Raw genomic sequence first — 17,408 nt, 5'->3', positions numbered from 1 at the left:
TATGTGCATTATTTTATGTATAAAAGAATGACTTAAAGAAAAAAAATAGTCCTTCCATTCCCTAGTATCACTTAGTGAGGCTCCATGAGACTGGCCACTAACTTCAACACTGAGATTTTCAAGGATGTTTAACTCCACTGTGGGGGAGAGTAGATTAAAGGAAAGTTGGAAGGTCAGAAAAAAGGAACACAGATAATGTAGATGTAGAAACACATCTATTCAAACATGGAGACCATGTGAGTTAAGACAGCATGTTCTATTTGCCAAGTAGCTAGCTTGATGACACTCTTCCTTATGATGTGAACTGAAAAAAAAATCGATAGGTGAATACTTGAGTATGGCTAATTTTGTACAATTTCTCCAGTTTTAATAGGCTATATAAACCCCCAGTCCATCCATACTGCTGCCGTTTCCTCCCTAACACAGTCTTAAAAACCTCTGATGTTCTAAACTGGATGCACACACCTGTAACACAGATGCACACAACTGTAGTACACACCGGTAATCCCAACTACTTGGGAAGCTGAGGCAAGAAAATCAGAAATTCACGGTCAGCCTGCAACTTGGAAAGACCCTTTCCCCAAAAACTAAAACACAAAGGGCCACAGAGGTGGGCAGGGGGCTATTGCTCAGTCAGTGGTGGAGCTACTGTCTAACTGGCTTCCACCCTTAGTAGTGGGAAAAAAAAAGCAAGCAAAGCAGGCAGGTAGGCAGGCAGGAAGGAATATATAATATTCTAAAATCTAGTCTCTTATAGATACATAAAAATTTACCGTCATTTTTATTATTGTTATCATAAGAGCATGTATAGCCCACTTTGTATTGCTATAATGGAATACCTGAGTCTGGGTAGTTTATAATGAACAGAAACTTATTTCTCACAGTTCTGGAGACTGAGAAAGTCTAATATCAAGGTATGGCTTCTGGAAAGGGCCTTCTTGCTGTGTCATCACATGGAAGAAAGCAGAAAGGCAAAAGTCTAAGAAAGTGAACTGGCTTCTGCAAGCCCTTTGAGGGCAGAGATAACACCTCCCTTTAGTGTTTCCCATCCCAACACTGTTGCATTGGTGACTGTTTTCAACCCATGAATTCTGGGGACACATTCAAACCACAGCAACGAGAGAAAACATGTGAACTGTTTGTATCAATGTTAACATTTTGGTGTATGGTCTCCCAGTTAAGTATATATGTATTTTCTTATGAAAAATACAAGCATGATTAATATATTGGTTTTAACCTACTTTTTAGTTTAATGTTGTGTATTAATATATAATATGTAATGTTAAATTATATAATCGACTTACTGTATTATCAATATACTGTGAACATTTTTGTGTATCATTAAACTTTGTATTATCCTTTTGCAGCATCTATTTTGTTTGTTTGTTTTTGATTTTGGTACCGGGGATTGAACTTAGGGGTCCTTGATCACTGAGCCACATCCCCAGCCCTTTTATATATTTTATTTAGAGACAGGGTCTCACTGAGTTGCTTAGCACCTTGGCTTTTTTGCTGAGGCTGGCTTTGAACATAGAATCCTCCTACCTCAGCCTCCCCAGCAGCTGGGATTACAGGCATGCACCACCGCACCAGGCCCACAGCATCATTTTTAATGGTGTTCTCCATAGTATTGTCTTCCTCTCTCTCTGTGTCTCTTCCCCCACCACCCGCTCTCTTCAGTCTCCTTTCGTGTGCTAAGCTGGAGTTTTGTTCATCAGCTAAAGGATGCACATGTCCAACATTTTTTAGTCTTCTAAAAATACGTCAGACTCTCTAAGGTGCTCATGCCCTTTCTTCCATTATCAAGTTTGCTTGGAGTCAATTCCTTAGTCCACTTCTTTGCTGTGCTTTTGGTGGGAATTAGAGAGGAGTGGGGCATTTGGTGGTTTTTCTCTGCCAGCCAACAGTTCAGTCTCTGCAGCCTTGACTCTTGGTATGACAGTTCTTTTGTGCAGTTATTTAATATTTCATTGCCTTGTCCTTTAAAGGGCAAAAACTTGAAAAGTGAAAGCACTAATATTGATTATCAAAGTGCTAATATTTTGACCTTATAGTAACTGAGACAAAAATCAGAAATTATTGAGTATGTTGAAAACAATAAATCTTTACTCATTGGATGTGAGTCAGTTTTCCTGAGTAGAAAAATAATTAAAGAATACAATTAAAATGTTAGGCACATAATATCAACAATCCAAAATTCCATCAACAATTGAACAGATAAGTCAGTTATAGTATATTCAGTCCCTGGAATAGCAACATCAACCAAAAGAATAAACTACAACTACACTCAATAGACAAAGAAATAGAGAAAAACCAATAAACCAATGAAATAAAAAGTTAGTTCTTTTTGTTTTTTTTTGGATACCAGGGATTGAACTCAGAGACACTCAACCATTGAACTATATTTCCCTATTTTGTATTTTATTTAGAGACAAGGTTTCATTGAGTTGCTTAGAGTCTCACTAAATTGCTGAGGCTGGCTTTGAACTTGCAGTCCTCTTGCCTCAGCCTCCCAAGTTACTGAGATTACAGGCATGTGTTACCACACCCAGCCAAAAAGTAGGTTCTTTTTACCAAAAATAAATTAAATCAATAAATATACAATCTACAGACGAAATAGGTTAATGGTTGCCTAGGGAATGAGTTGATGGGTAGATGGGAAATTTGGTGGGGGGTGATGGCTAAGAGGACCAGGGTTTCTTTTTTAGTGTAATGATAATATCCTAAAATTTATTGTGGTGTTGAGTACACAGCTCTGTAAATATTCTCAAAGCCATTATATCATATACTTTAAAGTGCGAATTATATGTCATGTGAATCATATCTCAATAAAGATGTTTTAAAAATGAAGTAGCTGTGCACACTTTTAATCCCATATTCAAGAGGTTAAGGCAAGAGGATCAGAAGTTGGAGGGCAGCGTGGGCAACTTAGTGACACTCTGTCTTAAAGTAAAAATATAAAGAGCTGGGGGTGTAGTTCAGTGGTAGAGCACCCCTGAGTTCAGTCCCCAGTACAACTAAATAATAATATTATTAATAATAATTAAGGAGAAAGACATTTCTAGATAATCAAAAGCTAAGAAAATTCATTACAAGCCAAACTGCTATGCAAGAAACACTAAGGAGAGTCCTTCAAGATGTAAAGAAAGGACACTAGGCAGTAACTTGAACCCATTAAAGAAACAAGGAGCACCAGTAAAGGTAACTCCATGAATAAATAGAGAGGACAATATAAATTTCTCTCTTGTTTATCATATTTCTTTTTTCCAATCTGATTTAAAAGATAACTACATAAAGCAATAACTATCAACTTATGTTGGTAATCATATAAAGTGGTAAGTCCATGTAATATTAGTACAAAAGAGGGGCAAGGAATGGAATTATATAGTAGCTTAGTTGTATAGGTTGTTAAAACTAATAATATGCAAACTCAATATTAAAGTCTATATTAACCCGAACTAGCTTATTAGGTTATTGTAATCCTCAGGACAATCATTAAGAATATAGAGCAAAACATGTGATAAAAGAGCAAAAGGAAATCTAGTAGAGGAAGGAGAAGAGGGGAGGGCAGGAGGAGAATGGGGAGGGAAAAGGGGAGGTCATGAACTGAAATCTATTTCCATGAATGTATGAGTTTGTCAGGATGAGCCCCATTACTATGTATAACCATTAATTCTAATTAAAACAACTTATTGTAAAAGAAATGACAAGGTAATTAAAATGGTCTACTAGGAGCTGGAATATAGCTCAGAGGTACAGTGCTTTCCTAGCATGCAAGTTCCTGGGTTTAATTCCTGGCACTGCTAGAATAGATAGATAAATGATTGATAGATAGATAGATAAATGATTGATAGATAGATAGATAAATGATTGATAGATACATAGATACATAGATTGATAGATAGATAATAAAAGATAAATAGGTACACGAAAAATATCTGTTTAACACAAAAGCATATAGTAATGGAAGAATAGAAGCACAAAAAAGACATAAAACACATAGAAAACAAGCAACAAAATAGTAGATATAAACCCTACCTTATCAGGAATTATATAAAATATGAATGAATTAAACACTTCAATAAAAAATTAAAGACTGGCAGAATGGATTTTTAAAAATGAACCAAGAACATACTGTCTATGAAAAACACACTTTAGCCATGCCTGTTATCCCAGCAGCTCAGGAGGCTGAGGCAGGAAGATCATGAGTTCAAAGCCAGCCTCAGCAAAAGCAAGGCCCTAAACAACTCAGTGAGACCCTGTCTCTAAATAAAATACAAATTAGGGCTGGGATGTGACTCAGTGGTTGAGTGCTCCTGAGATCAATTCCCTGTACCAAAAAAAAAAAAAAAAAAAAAAAAACCCTACCAACGAACCAAACAAACACACAAACACTTTCTTCAGATTTCAAGACATAAATAGTTTCAATATAAGAGGATGAAAAGATATTTATGATACAAATAATAGTCTAAATAAAGTTGGATGGCTATCCTAATATTAAATAAAATAAGAGTCCCCAAAACACACGAAGCAAATTCTGACAGAATTAAGAAGAAATAGACAACTCAACAATAATATTTGAAGAATCTGATGCCTCACTTTTGTTACTGATATAACAATTAGAAAACAAAAAAGATCAACAAGGAAATAGAAAACCACATACTTTATAAAATTCTAGGGAAGACAGAAGCCTTCCCCTAAATAAATGAATACACTAACAAATAAAAATGTATATGTTGTTGAATTCAACATACAAGTTCAGCAAGGCTACAGGATGTAAGATTGATGTACAAAATTCAATAATATTCATGTACAATGACAATAAACAATCCAAAAAATGAAATAATTCTGTTTATAATAAAAATTGAATTTGTATAAAGAACAATAAAATATTGCAGGCAAAATTTAGCCAAAAAAGTACAAACTGAAAACATAAATAACTACAAAACATCAAGGGAAAATCTTAAAGACCCAAAGATATAGGAAGATATTCCCATGCTCATTAATTGGAAGCTAATAGTAAGAGGATAGTGCCTCCAAATTGGTCTACAAGAGCTGAAACCATCTGTATTATTTCAGCTGCTTTTCGTTCCCCAGAAAATTTCATGCTGATCCTATAATTTATGTGATATACTCCCCCCTACTATATGTGTGTGTGTGTGTGTGTGTGTGTGTGTGTGTGTGTATATATTGGTGGCAGGGATTGAACCCAGGGGCACTTAACAACTTCCAATCCCCCTGCCTCAGCCTCCTGAGCTGCTGAGATTACAGGTGTGCCATGGTACCCAGTTGCACTACCCAATTTTGAAAGTTACTATAAGACAGAGTGAAACCGGAATAATGATAAACATATATCAATAGAAGAAGTTTTAAATTCCAGAAATAAACTCTCACATTTCTGGTCAATTCATTTTTGACAAGGGTGTCCTAACCATTAAATGGGGAAAGAATAACCTCTTCAACAAAATGTGGTGGGACAAATGGATATACAAGACAACGGAATGAATCTGGATCCCTACCTCACACCATACAAAAACTAACTCAAAATACATCAAAGATTTAAATGTAAGACCTAAAACTACAAAACTCTCAGCTGAAATGTGGGTCCCCGTGATTCTGAGTGTAGCAATGATTCCTTAGATATGACACCAAAAGCACAAAGAACTAAAATAGATGACTTGGATTTCATCAAAATTACAAATATTTGTTTTGCATTTCAAAAAACACTGTCAAGAAAGTAAAAGACAACCCACAGAAAATACTTGCAAATCATATATCTAATGAAGATCTAGTTATCTAGAGCATATTATAAGCTGTCACAACTCAACAAGAAGAAACCAACCCATTTTTTCTTGCCATCATAGAAAATGATGAATTAAGCAGAATTTATTTCCAAGCTCCTCAAAAATGATTACAAACACAAATAAAGTATCCTTCTAAAAATGTCCCGAATTAAATCAAAGGCACATCATCAAAGTAAAACACTGTGACATGAAGAAATCTTTAAAGTTGTAATATTTTCATGTTTCTTTGTTCTTAGCCATTTGCAATGTTTATATGTGGGCCCTATTTTAAACATTTTTTAAAAGACATGAAACAATGTAGTATTTTTTAAAAAACTGCAACCACTACTATAAGGTAAAGGAACTTAAAAAGAGATTTAATCAGTTTCATATGTGTTTTAGTCAGTTTTTTTCACTGCTATGACCACGAGACCTGACAAGAACAACTTTAGAGGAGTAAAAGTTTGTTTGCCACTAGGATTTCAGAGGCCTCAGGGCATAGATGGCAGATTCCAATCCTCAGGGCCTGAGGTAAGGCAGAACATCGTGGAAGAAGGGTGTGATAGAGCAAAGCAGCTCAGAAAATTGCACCAGGAAAGTGTGTGGGGGGGAGGGGGGGAATGAGAGAGAGAGAGAAAGAGAGAGACTGAGACTCCCTCACCATAGACCACATATGTGCCCCAAAGGCATGCCCCCAATGACCCGCCTCCTCCATCCACACCCTAACTTCCTACCACCCAGTTAATTAATGCATTGATGAGGTTAAGACCCATAATCCAATTGTATCACCTCTAAACTTTCTTGCGTTGACTCACATATGAGCTTTTGGGGGACACCTCATATCTGAACCATAACAATACACAAGAGGGGAGAACCTAATACACATCATTCCAATAACCTTTCCAAACTAGTTTGCTAAGAAACATCTCCCATGTTTAGTGTTACAAATAAAACAACTTTCTTCCTTTAGAAAAATTAAGTCATCATTGGATCAGTAATGCCTATTCTTTCTTCCCTCCAATTTCATACTTTCTTATCTTTACTCAGTAATCGCAAATTCAGGGTAAAAGAACCAATTTTATTGTAGTATAAAAATCTTAGAAACCAGAAATTACAAATATTCATTTTTTAAATTAATGAAAATGTTTTCTTTCCTAAAATGTAAGCATCCAACAAATAAAACATACATGATACTCTTGGTTTAAGTCATGAATTTTAATATATTAAAATTGAATTTGTATAAAGAACAATAAAATATTTCAGTTCACCACCTGATGAATGGTAAGATTTTTTTTTTGCTTATCTTCATATAAAGCACTTTACCAAGAATTGAGCCATTATTATTTAAAACTCCACTCCTTCAGTCAGTTTCCTTATTTGAGTGGAAAAATCACAAATTTCTGTAGAATTTTGGCTGCAGGACCAGCCACAGGGAAGGTCTGAAATATCTCAAAGTCATTTGGCTGGAGAAAAAGGTTTTCTTGAGACTTGAAGGCATCATTCATCACATTGTGTCTGAAGGGCCTCCTCCACCAACTGCTGCCCTACACTCTTCAGAGTAAGGCTCAGGATCTGGGCTCCAGGCAGGAGTAGCTTCCAACTGGAACACAGAGCAGCAGAGCATTCTGGCAGCCCTTCTGCACCCTGTAGTGATGAGGCTCTGAGGCCCCTGGAGAGACCATGATCCTCTCCACCCCAACCTCCAGCCTGAGCTGCTCCATCAGGCTCTGGCAGGTGCTCCTGCTGGCCCCTGAAGACACGGTGGATTTTTCAAATGGGTTAAGGTTTTGAATAGACGTTTCTCCAAAGAGGATCTATAATAGATGACAGGTATATGAAAAGATGTTCAACATCATTAGTCATTAGGCAAATGCAAATCAAAACCACAATGCATACCACTTCACACCTATTAGATAATTATAATCAAAAAGATGAATAACAAGTACTGGTAAGAATTTGGAGAAATTGAAACCCTCACATATTTCTGGGGTGAACATAAAATGGGGCAGTTGCAGCTGCGGTAGAAAACAGTTTGGTCGTTTCTCAAGAGTTAAACATGGAGTGGCATGAGACCAAGCAGTTCCATTTCTAGGTATATGTCCAAGACAACTGAAAACAGATGTGCACACAACAACTTGTACACAAATGTTTGTAGCAGCTTTATTTATAAGAACCAAACAGTGGAAACAATCCTAAAGTTGACCACCTGATGAACGGACTGTGTAGTATACGCACACAATGGAATATTATTGGGTCATAGAAAGGAATGAAGTACTAATACCTGGTGCAACATGGACAAGCTCTGAAAACAGTAAGTAAAAGAAGACAGCCACAGCCAGGTGTGGTGGCACATGCCTGTCATCCCATCGGCTCAGGAGGCTGAGGCAGGAGGATTCTATGTTCAAAGCCAGCCTCAGCAAAAAAGCCAAGGTGCTAAGCAACTCAGTGAGACCCTGTCTCTAAATAAAATATAAAATAGGGCTGGGGATGTGGCTAGTGGTCAAGTGCTCCTGAGTTCAATCCCTGGTACAGCCTCCCCCCCCCCCAAAAAAAGAGGACAGCCACAAAAGACCCACCTGTTATATAATTTCATGTATATAAAATGTCCACAATAGGCAAATCCAAAGAAATAGAAAGTATTTTAGTGCTTGCCAAGAGTCAGGGTATGGGGAGTTGGGAAATGACTGCTTACAGGAACAGGATTTCTTTGGGGGGTGATTTAAAAAAAAATAAAAGCTTGTCACATGCCTAGAAGGCACAAAGCTCTGGGTTCAATCCCCAATCCAAAATTAGTCAGCAGGCATGGTTGTACATGGTTGTATAACACTTGTGAAATTTTTTTAAAAAACACCAAATTTTGAACTTTAAAAGAATCAATTTCATGGTTTGTAAATTATAACTCACCTTTAAAAAACACTAAGAAGTATGAGCAAGTAAAATACATCCTAGGGATACAAGGTTGGCTTACCATTTAAAAATCAGTGTCATTGCTTCACTATGCATGTGTCTTTCAAAATAAGTGTATCAAAATATCCAGGTGCTCATCTTGGATATATGCATTAAAAAGTGGTTTTTTAAGAAAAAAAACCCATCATTATAATTTATCATAAAGAGAGAATAAAGAAGAAAAACCATAGATTTATATCAATAGATTCAGAACAGGTAGTTGTCATTTTGTCCAGTGACAAAATTCAGCACACATTCAAGACCGCCCTCAGCAACTTAGAAATGGGAGGGAATTTCCTCAACATGATTAAAGGACTTCTACAAAAAAACCCTTCAACTTACTTTATATTTAATGATAAAAGACTGAATGCTAATCTCTTAAGACCTTTATTCAACATCAAACTGTACAAAAGGCAAATGCATTTTTTTTAAAAAAAAGGAAATAAATTGGAAAGGAAGAGTAAACTCTGTATTCACAGACAACATAAAATCATCTGAGAAGATCATAAAGAATCTCCATAAGGAAATTAAAAAAAAAGAATCTATGTAAGAGTGAGTGGAACTAATAACCCCTTGACCCAATAGAAATGACAGTACTGTCCTCCAAGAGTTGACAGGCACACGCACGGTCACGTCATTCACAACAGCCAGCCTGGAAACCCGATTGTCCCCTAGTGAATAGATAACAAACTGCCCTTGGAGGAGGCATCTTTGGACCCTGTAGCAACTGGACCTTCACCCTGTGGAGCCAGAAGAGGTGGGACAGGTAAGAGATATTAACTGTGCCTGCACATGTCCAGCCCCGAAGACCAGAGAACACTTGGTCAGGAGAGAGAGAGCTGGTCCACAAGGAAGGGGTGAAGGTCAGAGGTGAGGCGAAGCAAGAGAGAAAGACCTCGAGAGAGAAAGTGTCCATGGGCACAGAAGCTGTGAAAAGGGTGACTTTGCGTGGGGAGGGAGGGACACTGAATAAAGAGGATTTTTTTAGAAAGTTGGTACTGATACGATACGACACTGAACTGGGTTGGGCCCAGTTTGATTCAGGCTAAATAAAATTAATATAACAGCAGGAACAGCTGATAGGCACTGCATGCTTACCAAGCACTCATCATTGCACGGAGCAATTTAAATGTGTCCAGTTTTATGATGTGGCACATTCATTCCCATGTTAGATGAGGAAACTGAGGCCTGGAGTGTTAAGGGACAGCCCAAGACCCCCTGGTTACAAAGTGGCAGAGTTAACACACTTGAATTCCCTATTCAAACCTGAAGCTAAGAGGCTGTTTCCCTGTTCCCACTTTCTCCCTGGGCCCTGCCTCTCTAAGCGTTGGGGGAGGGAGGGATGCCGAGGAGTCACTTGGCTCAGGCCTGGCCTTCTCAAAGCCCCCTCCTCTAGGAAGGCCAGAGCCACTCAGCTGGGCCTGAGAGAAGAGGGGATTCACCCAGCCTCCCCGATACTTCTCACTGCCTGACGGGAGGTACCGCCTCCAGACGGCCACAAATTAATAATTGGGTAAATCCCTGAATCACCTAGCTGAAGCACACGTACCTCACTTTAAAACATGTCATTTTTTGTTGTTGTTGTTGTTGTTGCTTCATATCGATATGTCTTCATTTTTCATTTGGTGGAAAATTTGAAAAGCGAGTGGCCTCTCTCTCAACCCGGGAGAGGCCTCCACCCCTGCCCCCCTGCCTGAAAGGTGCAAGTCAGAGGGGACTCAGAAGCAACCCTTCTGGAAGCTGCCCTGGGTCCACTGAGGGCCTGACCAGAGGCTCTGCTACCAGCATGGCCAGGCTCACAGGTTGAAGCAGGTCACAACCGTGGAGACTCAGAAATTGCACAAGGGGAAAGCTTGAGGAAGCCACGAGGTCCAGACTGACAGGAGGAGGGAACTTTTGGACGCACCCTTCTTCAACCCAGTACCTACCTGGGGCCACGTGGCCTTCCTGCTCACAGGACATCTCACCATGTCCAGGGACATTCTTGATTTCACAACTGGAGATTATACTGGCACCTAATGGTAGAGGCCAGAGACGCTGCTACACATGCTATTATGCACAGGACAGCCACCACTACCAAGAATGATCTGGCCAGAATGTCAAAAAACCCTGCTTTGACCCTTTGGGGCTGGCCTGGTGGAGGGCAGCCACACCATCCTGGAAGCTTCCTGCAAGTCCTCATCTGATCTGAAAGCCCAGAGAGGGCTGGACCGCAGGCCACTCCACAGGGGGGACTTTCCCTGTCATCACCTGGCCACTCCTTCTGGCCTCTTCCTGGAGAACTCTGCCCTCAGGTACATGTTTCCCTACGGGTTCGGGAAACTTTGTGAAAAATCCCCTCTCGCCATCTTATAAGCAGTAAAGATACACCATAATGTGCTTTTTCAACCCCCCACCAAAAAAAAATTAGAGCAGTTAGGGGATTTTTATTATTTTAGTTCAAAAAACTAAATAGTAGCAACCAACCCTTAAGACTTCAGAGCCTGGCTTCTGAAATAATTCTCAGGAAGGAAAAGTACCTAGTTCGCCTGCCCAGGGGGCACACCACCGACTCTCTGGGTAGTTTCTGCTCTGCTCAGAAATCTAAAAGATTCAGCCAGAGTCTCCCTGCTCTTGTAAAACATCGGTCAGTTAGATCTCAAAGTCTTGGGAATGGGCTCATTTGCTGGGCTTTGGACTAAAGTCCCTGTCCTGGCACTAGGAATAGCCAAGGACAGCACTGAACAGATATGAACAGAGTAGGTTTGCTGCACTTAAATAAAATATCTATTTTTTGCCATGGTAATCCCAACAACTTGCAAGGCAGAGGCAGGAAGGTGCAAGTTCAAGGCTCGCCTGGGCGATTTAGTGAGACCCTGTCTCAAGATGAAAAAAAAGCGTTGTTTGAGCTGGGGATATGGCTCAAGCGGTAGCGCACTCCCCTGGCATGCTTGGGGCCCGGGTTCGATCCTCAGCACCACATACAAACAAAGAAGTTGTATCCGCCGAAAACTAACTAAATAAATAAATAAAGTATAAAAAAAAAAAAAGAAAAAATTTTTTTTAAAAAAAGAAAAAAAAGCGTTGGAGGAGTAGCTCAGTGGTAGAGCATCCCTGGATTCAATGACCATGACCTTCAGAAGTCCATTTATGAACAAAATATCCTGCTGATTTAAAACCAGGCTGATGCGATAGGTGCTGTTGTGTGGTGCCGATTACTAATGCACTGACCTTCAGGTTGACACCTAGATCCCTAAACCCTTGGAGTTTCCTCCCTTTCCCTTCCCACTTTCAGGGCCGCCCTCACCTTGATACAACAACTAACCAATTATTTTCCTGACACAGCAGGGACCAGGTTTTGTTCTGACTGGCGACCGCCTGTGCTACAGAGGTCACCCCTGATGAAAGATGATTTCAATCTGCTGGGGAGTGCAGCTTCCCTGCTGCTAGTCATATTCAGCTAGAGTGCTAAAAGAGTGTTTTGGATTTAGCAAACACTCACACTGTGTTTTCCGTGTTCCAGACACTTCTAGAGAACTCTACCAACGTGTACTCATTCAAACCCTCATACAGCCTGAAAGGGGTTGGTGATATTATATTCTCCCATTTTGCAGGCATGGAAAGGGGACACAGAGAGGTTAAGTAACTTGCTGAGGTCACCCAGGAGTAGATAGAGAGCTGGGCCTCTAGGTGGTTCTGGCTATGAAGTCTGTTGCTCTCAGCTATAGGAAATAGCACCATAAAATAACAAGGTAAGGGGGCTGGCCCAGCGGTAGAGCACTTGTCTAGCATGTGCAAGGCACTGGGTTGGATCCTCAGCACTGCATAAAAGTAAATAAATAAAATAAAGGTATTGTGTCCAACTACAATTAAAAAAAAATAACGAGGGCTGGGGATGTGGCTCAAGCGGTAGCACGCTCGCCTGGCATGTGTGCGGCTCGGGGTTTGATCCTCAGCACCAAGCACCACATACAAACAAAGATGTTGTGTCCGCCAAAAACTAAAAAATAAATATTAAAATTCTCTCTCTCTCTCTCTCTCTCTCTCTCTCTCTCTCTCTCTCTCTTTAAAAAATAAATAAATAAATAACAAGGTAGGACTTCCTTCTTTCTTGCCAAACCAGAGTTTAAGAAAAGTTTACGAATAAATACATTTTTTTTAAGTACTGAGGAATGAATGAGTGGTGCTCTACCACTAAAGCATCCCCAGTTCTTTTTGTTTTTTATTGTGAGACAAGGTCTCACTAAGTTGCCCAGGCTGGCCTCCAGTGTGTAATCTTTCTGCCTCAGCCTCCCCAGTGGCTGGAATGACAGGCTTGCAACACCACACCTGGCACAAATAATTCAAAGAAACTCCCTCCTTTAACATGTACAGCCTTGTTCATCTTCCTTCTTCCAATGTGAGCTGGATTTAGTGCCTCACGTTTAGTGAATAGAACAAAGCAGAGAGGATGGGATCACAAAAGGTAACACATACCTTTCCCTCTCTTCTCTCTATTACTTATGCAGGGGGAAGCCTGCTGTCATGTCATGGGGACACTCAGGCAGCCCTGTGGAGAGATGCATGCGAGGAGGAACCCAGGCCTCTTGCCAACAGCCATGTGAGTGCGCCATCTTGGAAGCGGATCTTCCAATCCAGCCTTCAGATGAGACAGCTCCAGCCAATAGCCGACCTTGCTTGAGAAGCCCTGATCCAGAGCCACCCAGCCAAGCTGTTTCTGGATTCCTGACCTCCCAGACCTGTATGGATAAGGGGAGATTATTGTTTAAAGCTGCTGAGTTTTAGGGTAATTTAATCCTGGAGGCTCTGCCTTACCCAACTGCGGTAACTGTGGTAACTGTGTAGAAACTTTGGAGGAGGCTTTCACCCCAAATGAACCCAACTCTACTTCTTTTAGAAACTTGAGGCCACTCAGGCATTTCCATTCATTTGTCCTCCCCACCCCACACTCCCCTGCCCTTCATTAGTCCCAGTTGGAAGAGATCCTTTGAACTTCCTTTTCCTTGCCTGGGTTTCTACAAAGTTCACACAAAGCACAGCTTTATCTGGTACCACAACATTATTACCTTACTGCAGTTAAAGAGTTGCAAGCCTAATAAAATAGACTAGTGTCAGGAGATTTGGAGATGTGGTGGGTTTTGGCTTTTTTTTTTTTTTTTTCTAGAATTAAGTTGGCTGCACCATGCCTGTTGAGCCTTGCTCAAATATACCTGACTGCTTGAGTTCAAATCCTGGCTGTGCCAAGTGCTGGCTATGTGACCTTGAGCTAGTTATCAGACTTTCCGTGCTTCATCTGTCACATCTACAGCTTGGAGAATCTAATTATAATACCTGCTCAGTTGAGTTCTTGGAAAGAGTGAAAAGACAGGTGTTAGAGTTCAGTCCTTAAGAGCACAGGCTGTGGAGATAGATTGTCTGGGTTTGAGTCCTGGTCCCACCCACTTTACCAGCGGTATGACCTTGGGAAATTTACTTAGGCTTTTTTTTTGAGGGGGGAGGAGGAGTATTAGGGATTGAACTCAGGGGCACACGACCACTGAACCACATCCCCAGCCCTATTTTATATTTTATTTAGAGACAGGGCCTCACGGAGTTGCTTAGCTCCTTGCTTTTGCTGAGACTGGCTTTGAACTCAGGATCCTCCTGCCTCAGCCTCCTGAGCCTCTGGGATTAGAGGCATAAACCACTGTGCCTGCTACTTTTGCCTCAATATTCCACATCCATATAATGAAAGAAGAGACAAAAGTACTTACCTTCTATGACTCTATGAGAATTAAATGTATCCATTCATGTGCAGTTCCTGGCACATGGTAATACATGACAGGGATGCTGATATAGTTGTGCAGGTGGTTCACTTTCAGATGGGAGCTTGTCCAGGCTATTAGCAGGCAATTGCTTACGTAGAGTTGGCCCTGTTTTCTATTTTGTAGCAGGGCCATGGATGGGGCTTATGCTGTTAGTCTCAGGAGTTCAAATATTCAGTAAATATACCTCAGTAAGGTTCTTTGGCTTTGAGCTGATATTATTGGACTTATTCTGGGTATATCACAACTACTCCTTGGTAGTTTCATGGAATTCTCCAAAATAATCTCTGTGGGATGCCTACAGGCCAAGCCCTGCTGTTATTATTCAGACAGTGTATTGGAAAGCAAATAAGAAATCTTAACAATATAAGAAGTTTAAGATCATGCAGGACAATACTTGATGCTTAGTTATACCTACAGACAGAGTTCAAATATAGAAATAGAGTTCAAAATATAGAAAAATGCACAGGAATGACAAAGACCACATTCTGGATTACGGCTTAACCTGGGGTGAGGAGAGCATGGGTTTAGGAAGCAGTGTACAGGAATCTTAAGCTCTGCTCAGAATTTATTTCTTAAGCTGAATAGGGTACACACCAGTGTTTATTATTTTTTTAATCTTAAGTATATAAAAATAATTTATTAGTAGTATTATTGAGTGAGACCCGTCTTTCTAAGTGGGTGATCACTTTGCATTTCTCTCCGCATTCGTCTCTGTTGAACACTGAATCGCCATATTGACAGGACCCCACAGAATCAAGCAGCCATTCACTCAACCGATATTAACTGCTGAGTGATAGAGCCTTCAAAGAATGGAGAACGTCATCGGTACATTCTGACACAGATGTTGGGTTATTTGACTATTTTCCCTTCTTTCTTTCTTTGAAAGTGGGGGCGCTCTGTCTGGTACCTAAGAGGTGATAAACAAATGTCAATTGAAACTGAATGAAACACACAGATATGATCATTATTGTCCTGAAAGAGCTCCAAAATACCCAGGTTGAGAGAAGAGAGAAGCCAGTGCAGGTCCCGAGCCCCTCAAATCTGAGCACTCTGACTGACAACTCTTTATCAGGCCTCTCCTAGAGACCGGACATGTGACAGTGAGACCAGGGGCACAGTCCGTCTTCTCTTCACCTTCCTCACCACCCCCCTGGTCTGTGCCACCATCGTTTCCTGCTTCGGTTGTTGTGGTGATCAGTGCTGTCATCCTAGCGGGTCTCCCCACTTCCACTTTTCTCCCCACAGTAAAATCTCAACTGTGTCCAGGGACGTCCATGAAACCTCACTGGGAACACAGGACCCCTCAGCTCTCAGACCTCCCATGGCTTCGCACCTTGGGGGACAGCAGACGTGGCCACATTCCTCCAATGTCTCCCATGAGGAGGTGGAGTCTGTTTTTCAGTCCCCTACGTGCGTCTAGGCTGGCCTTGTGGCTTTCTTCAGCCAGAAGAATGTGGTGGATGGATCTCTGCTCGTTCTGAGCTTGGGCCTTAGGAAGATTTGGATGCTTCTGCTCTGACCCAGAGTCCTGCAGTTACCACGTAGCAAGCCCAGGCATGACCGTTGTGGGAGAGAGACCATGTGGAGGAGAGTTGCCCAAGAAAAGGCCATCTCAGACCAGCCAGTTAACAGCCAGCCTATCAGTTAGCTGAGATCAGCCTAGTCCCATCTTCTAGAACCTTCTATATAACCCACAGACTCATAAGCTAAAAACATGGTTGTTTTAAGCCATCAAATTTTTTTTTCTTGCTTTGTTACACAGTGGAAGCTAACTGATACACCACCTCATTCAAAGAGTAAAAAAAAAAAAAAAAAAATAGACTAATTTACTAACTTATCCAAAGTACTTACAGCATTGTCTGGTACATGGTAGGTGCTGGATGAATACTTGTTGAAATAATTAAGAAATTCATAAATGGAATTAACATTCAAATTAAGAAAATAAATAAACTTGTAAAATAATTACAAAGTGTAGGATATGCTGTGAAGGAAATGCAGTAGCTGAGGTAGAGAATGAGAGTCAGATGGGAGGGCAGACCCTCTTTGGTTCTCTATTTGTTTCAGCACAAAAGCTAAAATCCTTCCAGGGGCCTCCAAGGCTGTACATGACCTGACCACCCCCAACCCTTGGCCCTGCTGACTGTGTTTGCTGACGCTCTCGCTGCCTCTGATCCAGCAGCACCAGTTTCCCTGCTGTCCCTCAGATGCTCCAAGCACATGCATCCCTGCTGATGCCCTTGCTGATGCCCTTGCCGATGCCCCTGCTGATGCCCTTGCCTGGGACGTTCTTTCCTTTGTATATAAAGTGTATAAATGCATTCTACCGTCATGTAGAGCTAATTAAAACAAATTTTAAAAATAATAAACAAAATTTAGCCTGTGGATACCCAAATACTTTAGGGACTACAACGTCCATCTTAATATTTAGCAAGGCCAGCATTTGTCTTTGAGTCACACGGGGAATAAGACAAGGTCTTCCCCCCCGCCCTTTATTTTTAAAGCTAAGATGCTCAGGTCAGAATTGGATTGCTGACTGAAAACTCTATGAACGTGCTCATGACAAGGGTAGCAGTACACTATAAGTCACGGCCACCATGGTAGCACACTTTATAGATTGCGAGGGACATTCTAATCCAAGTCATTACTCATTCCTTGCTGTCCGTGGGAGACAGGCGGGACAGGTTTTATCATCTTCCACAAGGGACAAAGACCACACGAGGTCAAGCAAAGTGTCTGAGCTCTGAGACCACAACAGGGTGGAGCCAGAATTCAAATGATAGTGAGTCTAACTCCAGGTCCAGTGCCTCTGTCTTTCTCCATTCTGGGCTCTGAACTGGTGACCTTGACTCCAAGAGTCAGGGCCAATCCTGAGCTCGTACAGAGGGAGGGTCCT

Source organism: Urocitellus parryii, chromosome 6, assembly GCF_045843805.1.
Source record: "Urocitellus parryii isolate mUroPar1 chromosome 6, mUroPar1.hap1, whole genome shotgun sequence".
NCBI lineage: Eukaryota > Metazoa > Chordata > Mammalia > Rodentia > Sciuridae > Urocitellus > Urocitellus parryii.
Note: the sequence above shows the minus strand (reverse complement) of the source record.